General features: G+C 43.4%; 1 protein-coding gene across 1 annotated transcript in view; it reads right to left on the bottom strand.

Annotated features, from left to right (window-relative positions):
• Positions 1-15,843, bottom strand: part of LOC306733259 (zinc finger MIZ domain-containing protein 1-like) — a gene marked incomplete at its 3' end in the record, with an annotated part of 71,541 nt that extends 55,698 nt beyond the window's left edge. The window contains exon 1 of the mRNA XM_079214471.1: positions 15,748-15,843. The remainder of the gene's footprint in view (positions 1-15,747) is intronic.
• Positions 15,844-16,999: the final 1,156 nt, after the last annotated feature.

Below are 16,999 nucleotides of genomic sequence, written 5' to 3'. Positions count from 1 at the left end.
GTGCCTGCAATTTTCATCAAGGTGCACTCTCGATTTTTGTGACCTGTTAAATAGAAATAAATGCAGAAGTGAAAACAGCTGTAGACCTCTATAATGTACAGTTGGTTGTTCACCACAGGGCTGTTATTTTTCTCACCAACGTACATTAAGTCTTCAAATCCTATATTGATCATAAACATTTAAGACATTTTAGGATGTGCTAATGTGTTGATTTGTAGGGCCGCAGCCAAGCGATTGGTCTATAAAATAAAAAGTGAAAAACGCTCATTACAAATTCCCAGTGCCAGAGGTAAAGTCTTCTGTTAGTTTTTTTTCTCCCCCCATTTAAAAGAAAAGGTAAAAGATCAAATGAATTGTAGCTTCTCACTTTTTAGAAACTGTTACCAATGCTTTTTTTTATGGCATTTTTGCTTAATAAATGACTAATTCTGATGAATTTTCTATCTAATTGATTTATCAGATTTAACCATTTCAGCACCACCAGTTTGCGCCCAAAGACCCTCATCTTCTTCAGGCTAATGCTTGTTTCTGGATGCGGCCCCCTGACAGCCCAGCCCCGCAGCACTGGTCTACAGAAAAACACTTTGCCGTTGCTGCCACCTTGTTCTCGTGTCAGGAAACATTGTTTGTCTGCTCGCTCAGATGGTGCCTCCTGTCTCCAAGATGAGACCACCCCTCCTTTTCCCTCCCTCTTAACCCTAGTGCCCCCGCCCCCCTCCCTCCCTCGTGGTTGGGCCCACCCCAAAGGGGGGTGGAATTTAATAAAGGCTCCCTCAGCCACATGCTAAAAAGGTATGCAAATGTGCAGGTCCTTCTGTTTTCTGATGTCCCCCACCCCATCCAACTGACTGCTCTTCTCTCCAAGTCAAAGCAAAACACAGAGGGAGGGAGGGCGAGAGAGAGAGAGAGGGGGGGGGGGGGGGGGGGGGGGGGGGGAGAATTTGGGTGTTTGTTTTTTTCGGAGGAATGGATTATTTTGTTAGGACCGCTCTTGGGTATTTGATCTGAAAAGCTATTACGATGATTGCGATTAGAATTAATTACATTATGAGCTACAGGAACTGAGAAAGAGGTACTTGACGTGCTTCCTTGCGGAGAGACGAATCACTAACGCACCCACACGTCCAATAATTCCTTGATAGCGAAAACATGAAATTAATATTGCCACAAAATCGGTAACCTCAGAGCCATTGCTAATTGATAAAATTACTAAGAATCAAACAGCCGTATATATATATATATATATATATATATATATATATATATATATATATATATATGCTGTAAAAACCAAAACAATATTGACTTCTCCAGCTGACTCTGCAGCACCTCCTCCTCACAGATATCAGTGATCCCTATCTAATACAAAGGGCCCAGCCTTTGCATGGCTACCATGATGACCCGTGTTCATGAGGAGGTGAGGGCTGATCATTTTGTTCCGATGTAGTGAGCCGTGACAGGCAGCAGTGCGGGAAGGAAGACGGGAAGGAGGAGGAGGAGGGAGGAGGGGGAAAGGGAGGAGAGGAAGGCCACAGAGGGACCCACCAGAAGCAGCAGAGAGCCAGGCCAGACTGAGGGGACCAGCCTTTCCTGCTGCTTCCTTCCCGTGCTCTTGGCCAGCTGAGCAATCAGGTCACCTCTCTTTCCCGTGTCGCTTCTGGTCAATTGTTCTCCTCTCCCTCTCTCCCTCTCCCTCTCTCCTCTCTTCTCTCTTCTCATTCTCTCCCTCCTCTCCTCCCAGTGCCACAGCCTGCAGCTGTTGCGGCTGATGTCATTTTTTGATAGGATTTTGTCTGTGCCTGCTTGTTGGTTTCTGCCTCTCTGCCTAAACAAATGCAAACATGGCGAGGGCTCATTTAAACAGGCGCACGCTGAGGATCTTTCATGCGGGACACACGCAGAGTAGGAGGAGTGATTGCAACGCTGCTCTCATGCAAACCAAAGTTGATATGCAAAGTTGGATTTGTTCTCTGGAGTTCTTCCTGGTCACATTATCAAAAGTTGTTTCCATAACTATGAAACGACGCAACAGCACAGCAAGGAATACAGCCACTTAAAAAAAAAATCTGAGATCTCCATTAATGCTAGCACGCTCCCAATGTTTGTTTTTGACCTACACTTGCCAAGTCTAAAGGAAGGGAACAGGAAGTACACAAACATGCCCTTTTGACCTCCTACAACCACCATTCACAGAGTAGAACTAGTTCTTCAAGCTAAATATACGCTCATACTGTAAGCAGAGCTGAATCTATACCAAGCTACATTTACAAAACAATATCAAGGCCTCATCCTGAAGGCGTCTCAGGAAAATCCACAGCAGAATTTAATACATCGCTCGCTTCAAGCTATGAAGAGAGACAGAGAGAGGGAGAGGGAGTTGTGGTGATGCTAGCTGACAGTTAATTCCCAGCTTTGAGAAGATTTACTCCAACATGGTCATGATGAAAACTCCCTTTTTACACATGTTGCAGGAGAGTTTGCTGGAGACTCGGAGACGGATTAGATCACGTCTTGGCTTGTTCAAAGACCAGGAATATTTACATTATTGGCTCAAATGGCATCTGAATGAATGCATCAAACCCTCATCAAGGACAGAACAGGGCATGTCTGCAGACTTGGCACATTCTGGTCTCTATAAACAAAGATGAACATGATATTCAGAGTCTTCTACCACAGTGGTAACATATCCTAAAACGAGCAATCTCACAAGATTGAACAGATTCTCGAAGCAGCAATCTGTTGAAACGGAGAAAGAGATAAATACAGTCTGTATGAATGTGTATCAATGAGACACAACTGTAGTCCTGACCTTGAAATAACTGCCACTTATGAAAATCTGTTTTGGTAAGAGAGACAACGATTATAGCCCATTTCTAGGCCAGCACATAATCAGTGTCCAAGTTCCCGAATCAATGACCTACTTCCAAGCACATACACATATCCACTGCACATACGCTGCGAGGCAAACTCTCTCTCGACAGCTTAATGTGGAGAAATGCAGAAATCAAATTGCGCCGACACTTTGTTTTGATCTGACAATTTATCCGGGTGTAGATGTTTAGAAACACAAATGAGGGCAGCATGATTTCGTAACAGCAGGCAGAGCAAACGGAGGCCCTCCGCAGAGCTGCCTGTGTTATTTTGACACTGGCTGGCAGCGAGGGGGGCAGCGGGGTCACGGGCGTCAGCGCTTTACTCGTGAGAGTAGATCCGATCTGACCTGGATAAAGTGGAGAAACAGTCAGCGGCGACTTCCACCGCCTCCCGCGCTGCGAAGAAATGTGAGCAGCGGCTTGGTTGGCGAGGTCAGGACTGCACAGAGCGCAGACCCAGCATGCCGACTCTTAATGCAGGGTGGGCTATTTACAGAAACGCCCCGCCGCCTCCTGTGCTCCCCCCCACCACTACCCCCCGACTTGCCACTACAACCCCCTCGAGCAGATTCACCACCTCACAGCTCCATGTACCATGCAGTCATGCAGACAGATGGAGAGAGACTTTTCCGAGCATCCAGCTCTGTCCTCTCTTACTAGGAAAAACCTTCTTCCCTCGACACAACCTCCTGACTTTATTTTTTAAATTAGAGGGTATTTGACCCCCGGTTGTAAACATGCAAGATGAGACGGAGAAGACAGAGGCTAAATGTGCTGCTGCCCATACGTACACTAGCTGCTGTCATGTGGAACCGCCCCAGACAGGCTGCAGGCTGATGACAAAGACACGCCGGCAGACATGATTTAATGAATGGAGGACACTGGAGTACATGCGCATTCATTTCCTGATGTGAGGCTTTACAACTTTAAAAAGGTTGGCTTCCCCCAGATTAACGAAAAAGTTCAAACTAGAAGGATAGATTTGCATTTTGCCAACTCAAGCTCCAAACATTACCCACATGTCCGTATGCACACCGAATGCTGTGTTCATGCTGTCCCTTAATCTCCATAGGAAGTGGCCACTGTTCTCTTTTTCTGAAAGAAATGCACACAAAAGTCCAGCTGAAGCTAATATGAAGCTTCAGCAGTCTGAGGAAGGCAAAGCAAGTCTTCTTCGTTCAATATTCCCTCTTTGTGTTTCCCCAGAGTGTTTCCTTGCCGAGCTGCTGCAGAGGGACAATAAAACAAAAGGAATTTTGCGCTAAGACTGTAACCGGCTTTGGACGATACCCACTTGATTTGTCAGACGGCTGAAGCAATGCAAAGGTATAATTTAATAGCCATGCAGACAGATATTGTTTTATTTACTCCGGTTTTGATATTAACCTCACACAGAACTACTTTCTGGTGAAGAAATAGTGCCTATGACTGTTGACAGTAAGGTGCGTGTATTATCCAGAGTAACCCTGACACGCTTTCCTTAAAGATATCTTGCTGTTGAATTTCTATGAACACCAATAATTCCACTCACATCCCTATTGAGTTGGAGGCAGATATTTTAAAGACCTGCAAGGTGACTAGAGGTGAGTAAGTACATATGTTTCAGCGAGGGAACCAACCCTTTAAAAACAATTTCATATCTTTCTTCTCACTTTTCCAAAAGGCATGACAGTTATTAGATGAATTCTGCGAGCTGAAAACATCCACATAATTGCAGGTATGTGGTTTACCTTGGCCTGCTGAACCATCAAAAGGAAGCCTAAGGCTGTTACATATTTTTGACGCACTCCTCCATCTCTCTGTGTGGCGTTTGGCCTGCTGCTTCTCTGGGGGAGCATTGATTCAGCATAATGACTTTTGTGGAGAAAAGGCCCTTTCTACAATGGACAGCCTTGTCTTGCGCCATACTTGTTATCGGGTTTAGATAACACAGGTGCAGAATATGAACATGCCAGCGAGGAGACTAATCCTAGACCCTTTTTCTCCATAAAAAGGTACATCAGGCTTTGTCACAGAATCACACCAAAAAAAAACATTATCCTGAACTGATATATATATACAGAATACATGTTTCATGTTCATGCATGGTTTCACAAAACTATTCCTTCAGCGCAGAGAAACAGGCACAAAATTGGTTTGGCTGAGTGCGAATTAGTGGAACTGTCTGGGGAAAGTGATGATGGTTTTCTGTGAGTGAAAAGGCAGACAACTATTCAGCAAAACGTAAACACTCCAGACTAAATGAATGACTTCCTTTCTCTGAGCTGTGCAGGTCTCCAGCGAGGTTAAATGGGTATATCCTGCTGACCCTGTTGCCCAGTCCAACCTGTTTTGGTTCTTGCACACTGCTGCGGAGCAGAGTGGACGACTCAAGGAGCAAAAGGTTCAAGTTGAAAGCAAAGGGGGGAAAAAAAGGCTTTGTTTTCCAGAGTTAGCTCCAAATTGCTAGGAATGGGGGGAGATAGCGTAAAGCAAAACATTTAAAACATATATTTAGTTGTAAATAATAAGCAAAGATGTGAAGAGAAATCATCTGGAAACAAGACAACAGCATTAAGAGCCACTGGCCTGCCCAGAGCATTGTAGTCTGACAAAGACCTCAAAGCTGTGTTTCTGGTGAAAAAGCAGAACAAATGGGGATTACAATATTTGAGGAAGTAGAGCCTTTCAGTTGACCTACATCCCCCACAGAGACTCCAAATTATAATCCCAGTATACATGCTCAGCTATTGAATTTTTAGATTCTGTATCAGCACCATGAAATGTGTTAGATGGCAACTAAATGGGAAAAAAAGTAGATTGGTGGCAAGAGATACTGACAGCTCTGAATGCATCTGGAGCTTGAAATGTGGGTTTACGGCCCCTGATTTTAGTTTATTTAATTGTATTCCAACTTGACAGCTTTAGATTCAAACATTTGTGTTTACAGTTTTGATATTAACTCCCTCTGTAGACTACGGCACGGAGCTAAAAGACGGAGAAGAATCCACAAAGCTGTGAGCTTAAGAAAAAAAGCCAGAGACACATTAAATCATTCTTTACCATTTAGCAGCAGCCTCTAAGGTTTTGATTAGAGTATTCATTGACCCTGCACTTTAACACTCCAAATCAATTAGATGCACACATTTGAATTGGTTAAATCGAATAATGATTTAATGCATGGCCATCCTCTGGCCAAGTCCAGCGCAATAATCATACTCGTGCACAAACAACATCCATTAATGGCTCATGGTGATGGTGGCGTAATCACTTAAAATGTGCTTTTCAGTTTGCTAAATGCATAAGCAGTGGATTCTGTGGTTGTAGTTTGAACTTTTTTTTACAGTATTGTATTCATGTATTATAAATATGTTTCTGGATGAGAAGAAGAAAAAAGGAGAAGTACAAAATAAAGTCTCACTTCCTTCTGTTTTTCTTCTCTATTCTAAATCAGGAGTTGGAAGCAGATTCACACATTTATTCCACTTACAACGGCAACATGTTTAATAAATAATCAATCTGTGTGTGTGTGTGTGTGTGTGTGTGTGTGTGTGTGTGTGTGTGTGAGATAGAGAGAGAAAGAAAGGGCGAGAGTGTGTATGTATGTTTACGCGGCCTCAGGAAATGCCAAGACAGACACGCTGTGTCTCCCGCGCTTCAGGACCATGTGACTTCAGGCCAGATTGTTTGCATGTCGCGATAACAACATTTGAGAGAAATACCAGAGCAGAACTTCGCCGGTGGAGGTGTGGTCCGGCTCGACTGCTAATCTCTCATTAAACTTTTTTGAGCGATCAGCCATCCTGCTAATTTGCATGATGACTCTTGCGTTTGTGTCCCCGCAGCGATCCAGCGCAACTAGCCTCCGTTGGCTTCCTGTGCTCATCACATTAGCATAATGCAGATGCAACCGGAGTCAGTAACCTTGCTGTTGCTAAGCACTATTTACAGCAAATACACATGAAAGCCGTGAGCGCTGCAGTGCTCGACAGTTTTTCTTTACGAACCTACTTTCTTGTTTTACACCTCGGTATATAGCACCGCATCAATTTAGATACCGGCTGTATGTTATTATTCCAAAAACTAGAAGGGAAACATATCTACCCTTGAAAAAAAACAAAACATTTCAGTGCAACACAAATACACGTGAAGCTTGATAATAACTTTTGGAGATTTACTCGACTCGAAACTGAAATTGCATCTGCCAGCTTCTTCCATCTCAAATCAAATTTCCAGTTTCACGCTTTGACTCTTTCAACTCGTTGGCCATGTACTCATTTTCAGATTAAGACAAATAATGTGCCTGAAACTCGCACTTCTCCTCAATGAGAGAACCGTTTATTTGCTGTGGTTTATCATTAGACAAAGACCGTCAGGATCAAGATGACACCAAGGCAAAATACGGCACCGTTCCCCCATTTCTTTACTAACACGAAAACCCTTTTCGATCCATCAACGTGTTCTCCGGTCTCGTATAAGGTCCGTGGAAACCCGACTACTGATCATTATAAAACTCAGCCTTTCCCCAGAGCTGTAGAAGCTAAACAGTGGTGGCAGAGATGTAAATATTGTGAGGAAAGGCTCTAATCTTTTACCTCTTCATTTCCTCGTACAATAAATATTTAAGCAAATCTCATTACCATAGGTTCAAGCACGTCAGTTTGAGACAAAATGTTCCAGATTGCACAGAATGAGAGACGAGGATCCGAGGTGATGAATTTGAGACCGGGAAGAAGACAAAAACTGGATGCTGCCATAGAATGCTCGCACCCATCGTTCTCTTTGTGTTTGTACCTGGCACGCACGCAGAGAGCCGTCTGGCTGGACTTTTGTGCATTTTCTGCTTTGATAGTCTCACATCCCTATTAATCTCTCACAAAGACGCCATTATAGATGTCATTAAATGTGGTGTCCAGCAAAAAAAACGTGCGAGCAGCCAGTCTGAATAATTAATTCCTTCTGTTCGTGCTGCGGGGACTCTTCTGATCACAGCTCAACCCGGTAACACGCTCTGTTGTGATTGGCTAAAGCAAGGTCAGTATCTTAGGAGACCTCGCTCTAATATCCAGCAGCAATTAGTGGCTGCTGTGCGGATGTTGCACATGTTATTATGTGATAGGGGAGCGGGAGTGGATGCAGGTAGAGATTTAATGCCGTGTCTCTGAATGCTGTCGCTAAGCAAAAAGGGCTTATTGAAAGGCACAAAGACAACTGGTTACTCAGCGGAGAACATGTGGATAAACAGAAAACACTTTAAAAAAAAAATCAAAAGGGAAGCATAAAAGATAAAGCACTGAAAGAGCATCCAGTTCCATCATTATCATTATTTCTTATAAATATTGAAATTGCTAACCAAAGCCTCCTCATTCATTTCAACAAGACTAATGCATCGGCACAACAATAATGTGACATTTCACGTACTTTATAAAATCGTAGCCAACCCTTGAGGGACCCAGGGTGCCACTGCACTTTGGGAACCATTGCCTTACAGCATTGGCTTACAAATATGAAGATACTGGACTGGTTTGAAGCCTCTAATCATGGCTTTTGTTTGCTGGGAAGCAAGTGAGGGATCATTAGTGAATCCTACAGGTTGAAGGGGGGAACTGTGGGTGCATGTCGGGGGAGGAAAGAAGCCGCTAATGACCCACTATAGAAGTCCACATTCTCCACAGGAAAACAGTGGTAGGGGAGGGAAACTGACCGTTCCCGTTGGAATGACCATAAAGGGAACAATGCAGTAAAATACACAGTCATGACTAAAGGACCACTGTCTCCATCAAAACAGAGACGCAACAAAGGAGTCAAACAGAAAGTTCCAGTAAAACGTCTGAGAGATGGACACTGAACAAGCTCCGTATGAGTCAGTCCATTGTGAGGCTCCCGACGCACGAGTCCACTCCCCAGTGAATCGGAGCAGTCAGCTGCCCTCCACCACCTCAAGGCCCCGGGCCAGTCTAGCACAGTACCGCGGACATGTGACCAGCGGTCTCGCACAACCGCCGGTACTGTACTGGGAGCAGAGCCACAGACAGTGAGCTCTCAGAGAGGATTCTCTCATGGAATAACTGTGAAACATGTTTGAACACGTTTTATCCCGTTTGGATAATATACTGCCGTGATATAGGAACAGAGGTAGCAGATGTTTGTAAATCTATAGATGACTGCGAACTTGTGATTTACAGTCTGCTGGCAGGAGGGTGCAGTGACATCAATACTGCAGCGGGAGTTTGTCTGAGGCCTAGCCGAGGACACCGAAATATCCCTCCACTCCCCCCCCCACCTTCCTCTGACAGTGATACACGTGCAGCTGTCTAAATATTGCTTCTCCCTTCTTCTGCTCTTCATCTCGCCATTCCTCTGCTCCTCTCTCGCCTTTTCTGTCCCTACGCAAGCTCGCAGGATGAGTTTAGGAGAGACAACTGTTCCCCCCGGCACAACTGGGGATGCCCACATTTGGTGCTTGGTTGTCGTGTCATCGGTCTGGGCCGGGAATAACTCACCTTCTGCCGTCCAGCTGAGAGCTATAACCAGCCGCACACCTGTGGTACCAATTATCTCGTAGCTAACCACAATTAGATTACTCCAAACGTGCATAATATTTTCTACGAGGCACCGCAGCCAGCGGTACCTTTTTGTTTGTCTGCGAGTCATCACTGAATCACTGTACGCAATTAGGCAGTGAATGCAATGTATATAAGAAGCCAGACCAAGGCTAATCTCATGAAAAGGACAAACAGAGCCATTAAAAGTCCTCTGCTCTTTACTTCATTATTGGCTCAGCTTGCTCTCCTTACGCAAAGAGTCTCCAGGTGCATGAATGTTTCATGGCCACCCTGCTGCCTGCTTCCCTCCGCTCAGATTCTCCCTCCTCCCAGAGGAAGCTCGAACTCCGCTGTCAATTGCACTCACTTACACTCTGCTACCGTCATCATCAGCTATTAGTGTGGGGGGGCGGGGGGGGTACATAAAACAGCTGTTTTGCCTTGATGACTTAATCATCCCCTTCACTGGGATTAGCATCAGTGTCGTCATCCTCATCAGTATCGTCATCCTCATCATCGCCTTTGATCCCAAAAATTACCAAACAAGTCTCAAATTGATGACTATCAGTCTGCCGCGAATTCCTGAGCTTTCAAAAAAGATCCGACTTCATTGTATGATACTCATAAATGCCACTTGAATGCTCGAAGAGATTAATTGGAAATATCCCCCCATGTTTCATATCAAAACCTTCCAAATTAATTTCACATTTTTTTAAAAGGTCACAAATTGTTGCATACCATATCTGTAGACATTAAAGCATCCGTTTTTCTTAAACTGGGGTTTCAGATCCTTTTAATGAGGTAAATGTAATTATATCAATTCCAAGTCAATGTTTGAGTTCGGAAGTATTTGTAGCTGTTCGAGCTGGAGCTAACTTTAAAGGGTTATGTCACTTATCTGATTTCCTCCCAAGAGTTGGATGAAAAGCTCAATACCAATCTGATATCATCTTGTCACATTGTTTTCAGTGTCATTTCATACACTATTTATTAAAAAAATACTGATTAGAGGTGCTTTGACTACCTTATATACGGATTGAATAGAAAAATAAAAGAAACATAAAATGGCCGTACAAAAACCTGATTAACTTAAATGACAGCAACTGCTAGGATCTGGACTTTTATTTTGTCCTCTTGCTGTAAATAAATGTTCAAACTCAGACCAGCTGATGGGTTAATTCAGGGGCCTGCAGCGCTGCCAGTATCCTCATTTCATTAGCTCTGCGCAGACATATTACAAATGGAACATTTAGCAGAAGCTGTGTGGAGTCAAGTCAAGCTTGTTGGGTCTTGGTTTCATTCAACAAGAATGTACCAGGCCTAATGAGACCACACTAACAGCTTTCAGTGACAGAGAGAAATGCAATAATATGGTCTGGCATTAGGGAAAAAAAAAAAAAAGCTTGTTAATGTGGTCATATTCAAGAAGTGGTATTGAGGTAGACCACTCAAAAGCAGATTCTAAATGCCAAGTTTTTTTTTTAAGCAATTTACACCATGCCATTAATTAATATGTTGGCTCATGAAGCGTGATATAGTCAGGCTATTCATCAAGAACAGGAAAAACACAAAGTTATCCGTGGAAGGCATGTCAAAGGATATCAGCTTTAATTTTGCATCAAAGGAAGCATGCGCCACACAATTTGTTCAATACTACTTCTTTTTTTTGCAGTGTCTTTGTTTGAGTGGAGCCAGGCAGATAGCTGATACTGACCATAGTCGATCCGTGATCCGTACAGATCCTCCTAACGGTTTGGCGTGCATGTAAACGGATTAATTACACAGTTTAACGTTGACCACAGCGGTGTGAAATAAAAAACAATCTGACAATTGTTATCCTTCAATATGCAGTAAAATATGCGATCAGGACTGCATTTATGCTTTTCTAGGTAGTTGCCAATCTCTGATAATGTTGCATTGTAAACAACCAATCCGTGTTTAAATCATAGACTGTATATAAGAAGGTTTAAAGCGATAGGACGATGGCAGCAGTAGGTTCTGTTCAGTGAAAATGACCATTGGGAGAAGGTAAATTATAACGTATCATGATGTGTTCGCATGTTATCTCGTAAAATGTAGTGTTGGTGAGAATCTGTTGTTTGAAGGAGATGTTTTCACAACAACATAATTAGAGATACTAGAGATGAAATATGACCCGTTTACACAAGATCTAAACAGCTCTTCATTAAAAATAGTCATGACAAGATTTGTTTTAAATTAATAAATTCCCTTATTATTTGAAGTGTGTGTTTTTAATCAGGGGGAAAAACATAAAAAATGACAATAACAAAAGTAAAAAGAATACATTTAGAATTGTTGTTGTTTTACGCTGACTTGAAATGTTTTTGGGGATAGTAACAAACAAAATAAGTATTTATATTCGTTCCCTTTTTTTCTTTTGTGCTGATTCGATCTGTGATCCGACCTGTGATCCGACCCGTGAGTTCTATGTTGCGTTGCCCCACTAGCTGATACGAAGACGCATGACACTATTTTTAGTCCAGTACACTGAGTTCTGCCTCTGTGTTATGCTGCTCTGTTCCGGCCGGGGTCATCAGCAGCAGCAGAGCACCGGGATAGCTCCAGCTCTGCCCCCTGACCCCGGCCCTCCAGCTCCTACATCCGTGGGAGAGACTTACAAGATTCCTGGGCGGCTGTTAGGAGAGGCTATCTCCCCAAAAAAGCAACAAAAAAAGAGGCGCTTTCTTGACGGATGCCATGTTCATCCACCTCTTTTTCTCTCCTGTGACTAATGGGCTAATAATTCAGCTGTCACCCTGGCATGTTATCTCGCAGCCTCTCATGGTAAGAATACCAGTGCAGGAACATGTACGCCACAGTCTCAGCTCTGGAAAAGATATGCCTTGGATTCCCAAACTTGCTTTCCAGCTAAAGGTATTGTGAAGAGGTGGTATCAGCGTGGGATCCCGCATGAGCGTGAAGTACTGAGGAAAACCCAGACAGAGAAAATAATAGACGGATCTCACAAAAGGTTGCAAGAAGGCAACTTAGGTTGAGTGCTATCTTGTCAAGCCCGGCTACTCAGCCAGTCTTGCACAGTAAAATCATTCCTCCATTCATCTGCTACACGTCGATGATGACTTTATAGTCTGCACCAGCCATGGATAATTGTTCACTGTTAAGACACCCTCATAAGACAGCCTCATTCTACAGGGCATCTACTGTGATAAAGTACTTGTACTTTTACACAAGCTGTGAGATGACTACATTTCCCAGCATGTTTTAGGACACTTACAGAATATCTACGGGAATAAAATGCACCAGAAATGTACGCTAACTGACACCACGTTAGCAATAGAATGCCAAAACGACTTGGCAAGTGCCAAATTACATAAATTACTGTTAGACATTCTTAACAAAAGAGCCTTGTTTACATATAACCTCTGGCTTCTGTGATTTTAATAGCAAAATAAACATAGATAGATGGTTTGCATACTTTTTTCCCCCCTTTAAAAATCATGGTAGTCACACCCTACAAAATGATCATAACAACGATTTCAGATCTTTCTCCTTTCCAGTCACTTTGATCTTCGACTATCTTTGGGGAATCTATTGTTTATATAACCTTGAAGGAACAGAAAGTCTGCCCGTTATTTCTGTTTTCATGCAGTACATTTTGACAAATGTTGTCCTGTCTGTTATGTCTTTTTTTTACCTTGGAGTTCACAAAACTGATCTTTTCAAAAACATATCCCAAAAAATGTCACCTTCTGAGTGTAAAACTTAAAGCACCTCCTTTAGGAGACATCCAGCACAGCCGCATCCCGTTTATCAGCATAACAGCTTGTCATTCAGACCTCTGGGTGCTCGGGTTGAATGTTAAACTCTCACCGCTCTGCCATGTGCTTGTTTAATAAAGTACTTCCACTTGACTCAACACTGGTCAGCGGAACAAGAGAGTTGTGATTGCGCCGAGCTGTGAAGCCGCTGCAAAAGCGTTCATTTAGCTGAGGTCTATTTTGTCAAAATGCCGGCCTCTCTGTTATTATATTCAACAGAAATCTCCTCAGAACAAGAGTTCACTCCAACAAGTGATAACAATCATTCTAATAGGCTTGACTGTTTTGAAACTTGAAGTTAAGTGGCGGGCTCTGCTCTCTTTGTTTGCCCGTGCAGGGGACGTGGACATGTGTGCTCCGAGGCCAGGCCCTCTATCCTTCCTGTTCGGTTACCAGAGGCCTCGCGCTTATCAGTTCCAGATCTCGCAGAACAGAGAGAAAGAAAGACCACTGACAGGAAGGGGATTTTTTTTCTTCTTCTTCCTCCTCCACATTTTTTTCTTCTTCTTTCTTTTAGCGAGGTTAACAGAATGTCTGCACCCCTCACATTTCACAGCGGAAAGCAATTATTCATTAGGGCTTAAACTGGCGCAGAAGGGAGACAAAGACAAACCTGGCAACCTTGAGACGTCAACTAACTGAAATAAAACTGGGTTCCAAAACTGGTTAGCGCTGAGAGCGTCGATAAATCGATCGGTCGATCTACAGAAAATACCTCGTCAACAGTTTTCGGAATCGTTTATCGCCATTTATCAAGCCAAAAATAAGGTTCCAGCTTCTCAAATGTGAACATTTGGTGTTTCTTTTTGATTTATATCATCGTAAAGAGAATATATTTTGGTTTCGGATTGCCGAGCAGACAAAACAAGCAACTTGAAGACGTCATATGGTACTTTCAAAGCCTAAACAAATAGTGCAAAAATAACAAAAACAATTCAATAAAGAATAATAATCGCTTCCTTTCTCAAGATCATATTTGGCTATCAACCTCAGCGATCTCACGTCTACAGTTGAGACTGCTGCTATTTCCTTTCACTGCAGCCTCTCCATCAAACCCAGCTAGATTTTCCCTCCACAAAGGCAACGTGACATCGACAGTGAGAGGGGGAGATCTGTCACTGAGAGTGAGAGGGAGTGAACCGAGCACTCACGTCATGCCCCTGTTCGTGTCGTATCCACCCTCGTTGCACTCGCTCTCACTGTCTACCTCGCCTGACATTTCCACAATAATCACTTTGGTTTATCCCACTCAGCTGTGTGGTGGGCAGATGTTTGTCAGGCCACCATGTTTCTCAGCATTCACACTGCTCTAATCAAGATTAACCACTCTTATCTATTCAGTGTGTGACTGTGTGTGTGTGTGTGTCCATGTGTGTGTGTACGCTGGATGTCCCAATTCCTAATCCATGAAGCAATAGCTGTATTTTATAATACAGTGGATGAACCAATTACATTCCCTTTCCACCACATAATTCTCCCTTTTAGTAGAACATACACTGAGCCACATATTGCGTAAGGATGAACTGGTGGCATGCTGGTGAAGAGGATTGCCATGACCTTCTTATATATGTATGTGTATGTGTGTGTGTGTGTGTGTGTGTGTGTGTGTGTACACACATTCGTCAGACTGCATATGGACTCGGATGTCGGCAAAGAACATAAACACACGCAACATCTCAGTACTTTGTTACTCACAGCCCCCCAGGAGCTCCTAATGAAATCAACATGCTTTTGCAAGGTGAGCCGACGCTGACCACACACAAACTGCTGCCATCAGATGTTTACCAAAGACACTCAAGCACAGCAGACGACAGAGCATGTCCGCGCAAACAGAGTTGTAGTCTTTAAATCAACGGTCGTGACAGGGGAGGCGGATATCAGTTTCCACTAACAAGCTTTGTTTAATTCCAGGCCAAGCGACTCCCGGGTAATTAAGAAGGTTCTTACAGAGCCGACAAGTATAAGGAATTTGAAAAACATCCTTCTTTTAAAAAAGAGAGAGCGGAAGGTTTAAATGAAAGTGGACGGTGCAACCAACATGTTCTCGTCCCAACTCGTCACATGCTTGGTCAGGACCCCGTGGCGTTACTTTCCGTCACACCAGGAAGTCCAGCGCGTCAAACTATGATGCAGCTTCATGGTCCTAGAAAAGTCACTGTCATGAGCTGCTGTTGGTCAACAGGACACATTTGCTCATCAAAGTTCCCTCAATTTGAACCCCGGGATGCAAATCCACCTTGAGCTGCGAACGTAACGTACCAGTGTAGCCGGTATCGCACACAACTGACAGCTGCCAAGTCAAGTATCGCAACTTTATTAACAAGAGAGTAGAGCACACACTAAATGAACGAGACCACCTCATCATACCAGCATAAAGGCTATGAATTCCCTGCAAGCACCTCATTGCCTGAACGCAACTGCTGGCCTGCCCCTAACATTAACACTCATTTCAGAGCATACGTTTCTTATGTGTATCCCGGACACCTGCTGGGCTCTGCAGATCCCACCACCACTGAAGAAGAAGGAGAAGAAGAAACAAAAAAGACTCACCTGTCTTTGACTTCAATCCTTGATTCTTCACCACGAAGGCCCCCTCCCGCCCATTCACACACCAGGAGGAGAAACACTTCAGCGCCTCACGTCTTCTGCCCCTGAGAGAAATCAGAGTGGGGGGGAAGAAAATGCATCAATCAACGCTACATTATCCACCAATCTCCAAACACCGAATTACTACATTTGCATTTTTTTCTTCTCTTTTTCCCTCTGAAAATCAAGCCCACTCGATGATTTCGCTCCTCGCAGGATTCCTTTGGGCTCGGAGTGGCTTCCCATCTGCGCCTTGCTTAACGTGATAGACTTCTTCCCTGCACGGATAAGCTCCTTCACGCTCTCGTGGCCATGAAGGACGAATCAAAAGAGCAACCCATGATCAGTATGGCATCATAAACATCCACCACAGAGTAAGCTCATTGCCATGGCACGTTCACAATTCACTCCTGATTGACAGATAAGCCTATTAAAAGAGACCTTCACTATAGCTTTGCACTTAGCCGGAGTTGGAAATACCCAGTGACATTCAGAGCCCTCAAAATGACCACATTAGTTATTGGTGAGGTTCAAAAGGTGAGAACCAATGTGTGAGAAACCATTACAAATAAGCCACTTAAGGACTTAATATGATAACCCAGAAAACAAAGATTTAGTTTGTATTTAGGGGCCACGCAGTTTATAATATTGTCTTATCTATTTTCACCCAAGCAAGTAAGTGTGCAGACATATTTTCCGAAGGGAATTAATCCTTGTGAACAGTTGTAATTATGAGCATAATAAGCCCATGCTGGATTCTATCATGTGTTATCTTTCCATGAATCATACGTTCCTCTGCTGGCATCTGAGAGAATAAGCAAACACAGAACACTTTGAATCTTTTCATTTGCAATAATTCCAATTCTCAAATTAGTTGCCGACGTCTTTGTGTAGAAACTCAAACCATCTGAGTGGCTTAACTTTATTTAGGAAGTTCCACAAGACCTTAAATGCAAAGAACGGATGCTAAATTACAGTCCTTGACCCTGCTTTACTTTAAGGTAGTACTGAAGGGTAGTCATCTTTTAAGGTGGCAGGGTTCTCAGCAGGTGAAAGGGTAAAAACAAACTATTGCTTTTCTTTTCTTTTCTTTGTTCCCGTCCTGCACCCCACTTTTCCTTAAATGCGCTCCTTTGTTCAAAGAGCATCACATTCATTTTCGAGTCAAAGAAAAAGTTCACTCCTCAAATGAACTATGACATTTCAAGCAGCTCCC

The sequence above is a fragment of the Taurulus bubalis genome, assembly GCF_910589615.1.
Source record: "Taurulus bubalis genome assembly, chromosome: 2".
NCBI lineage: Eukaryota > Metazoa > Chordata > Actinopteri > Perciformes > Cottidae > Taurulus > Taurulus bubalis.
This window is presented reverse-complemented; position numbering and strand designations above follow the sequence as displayed.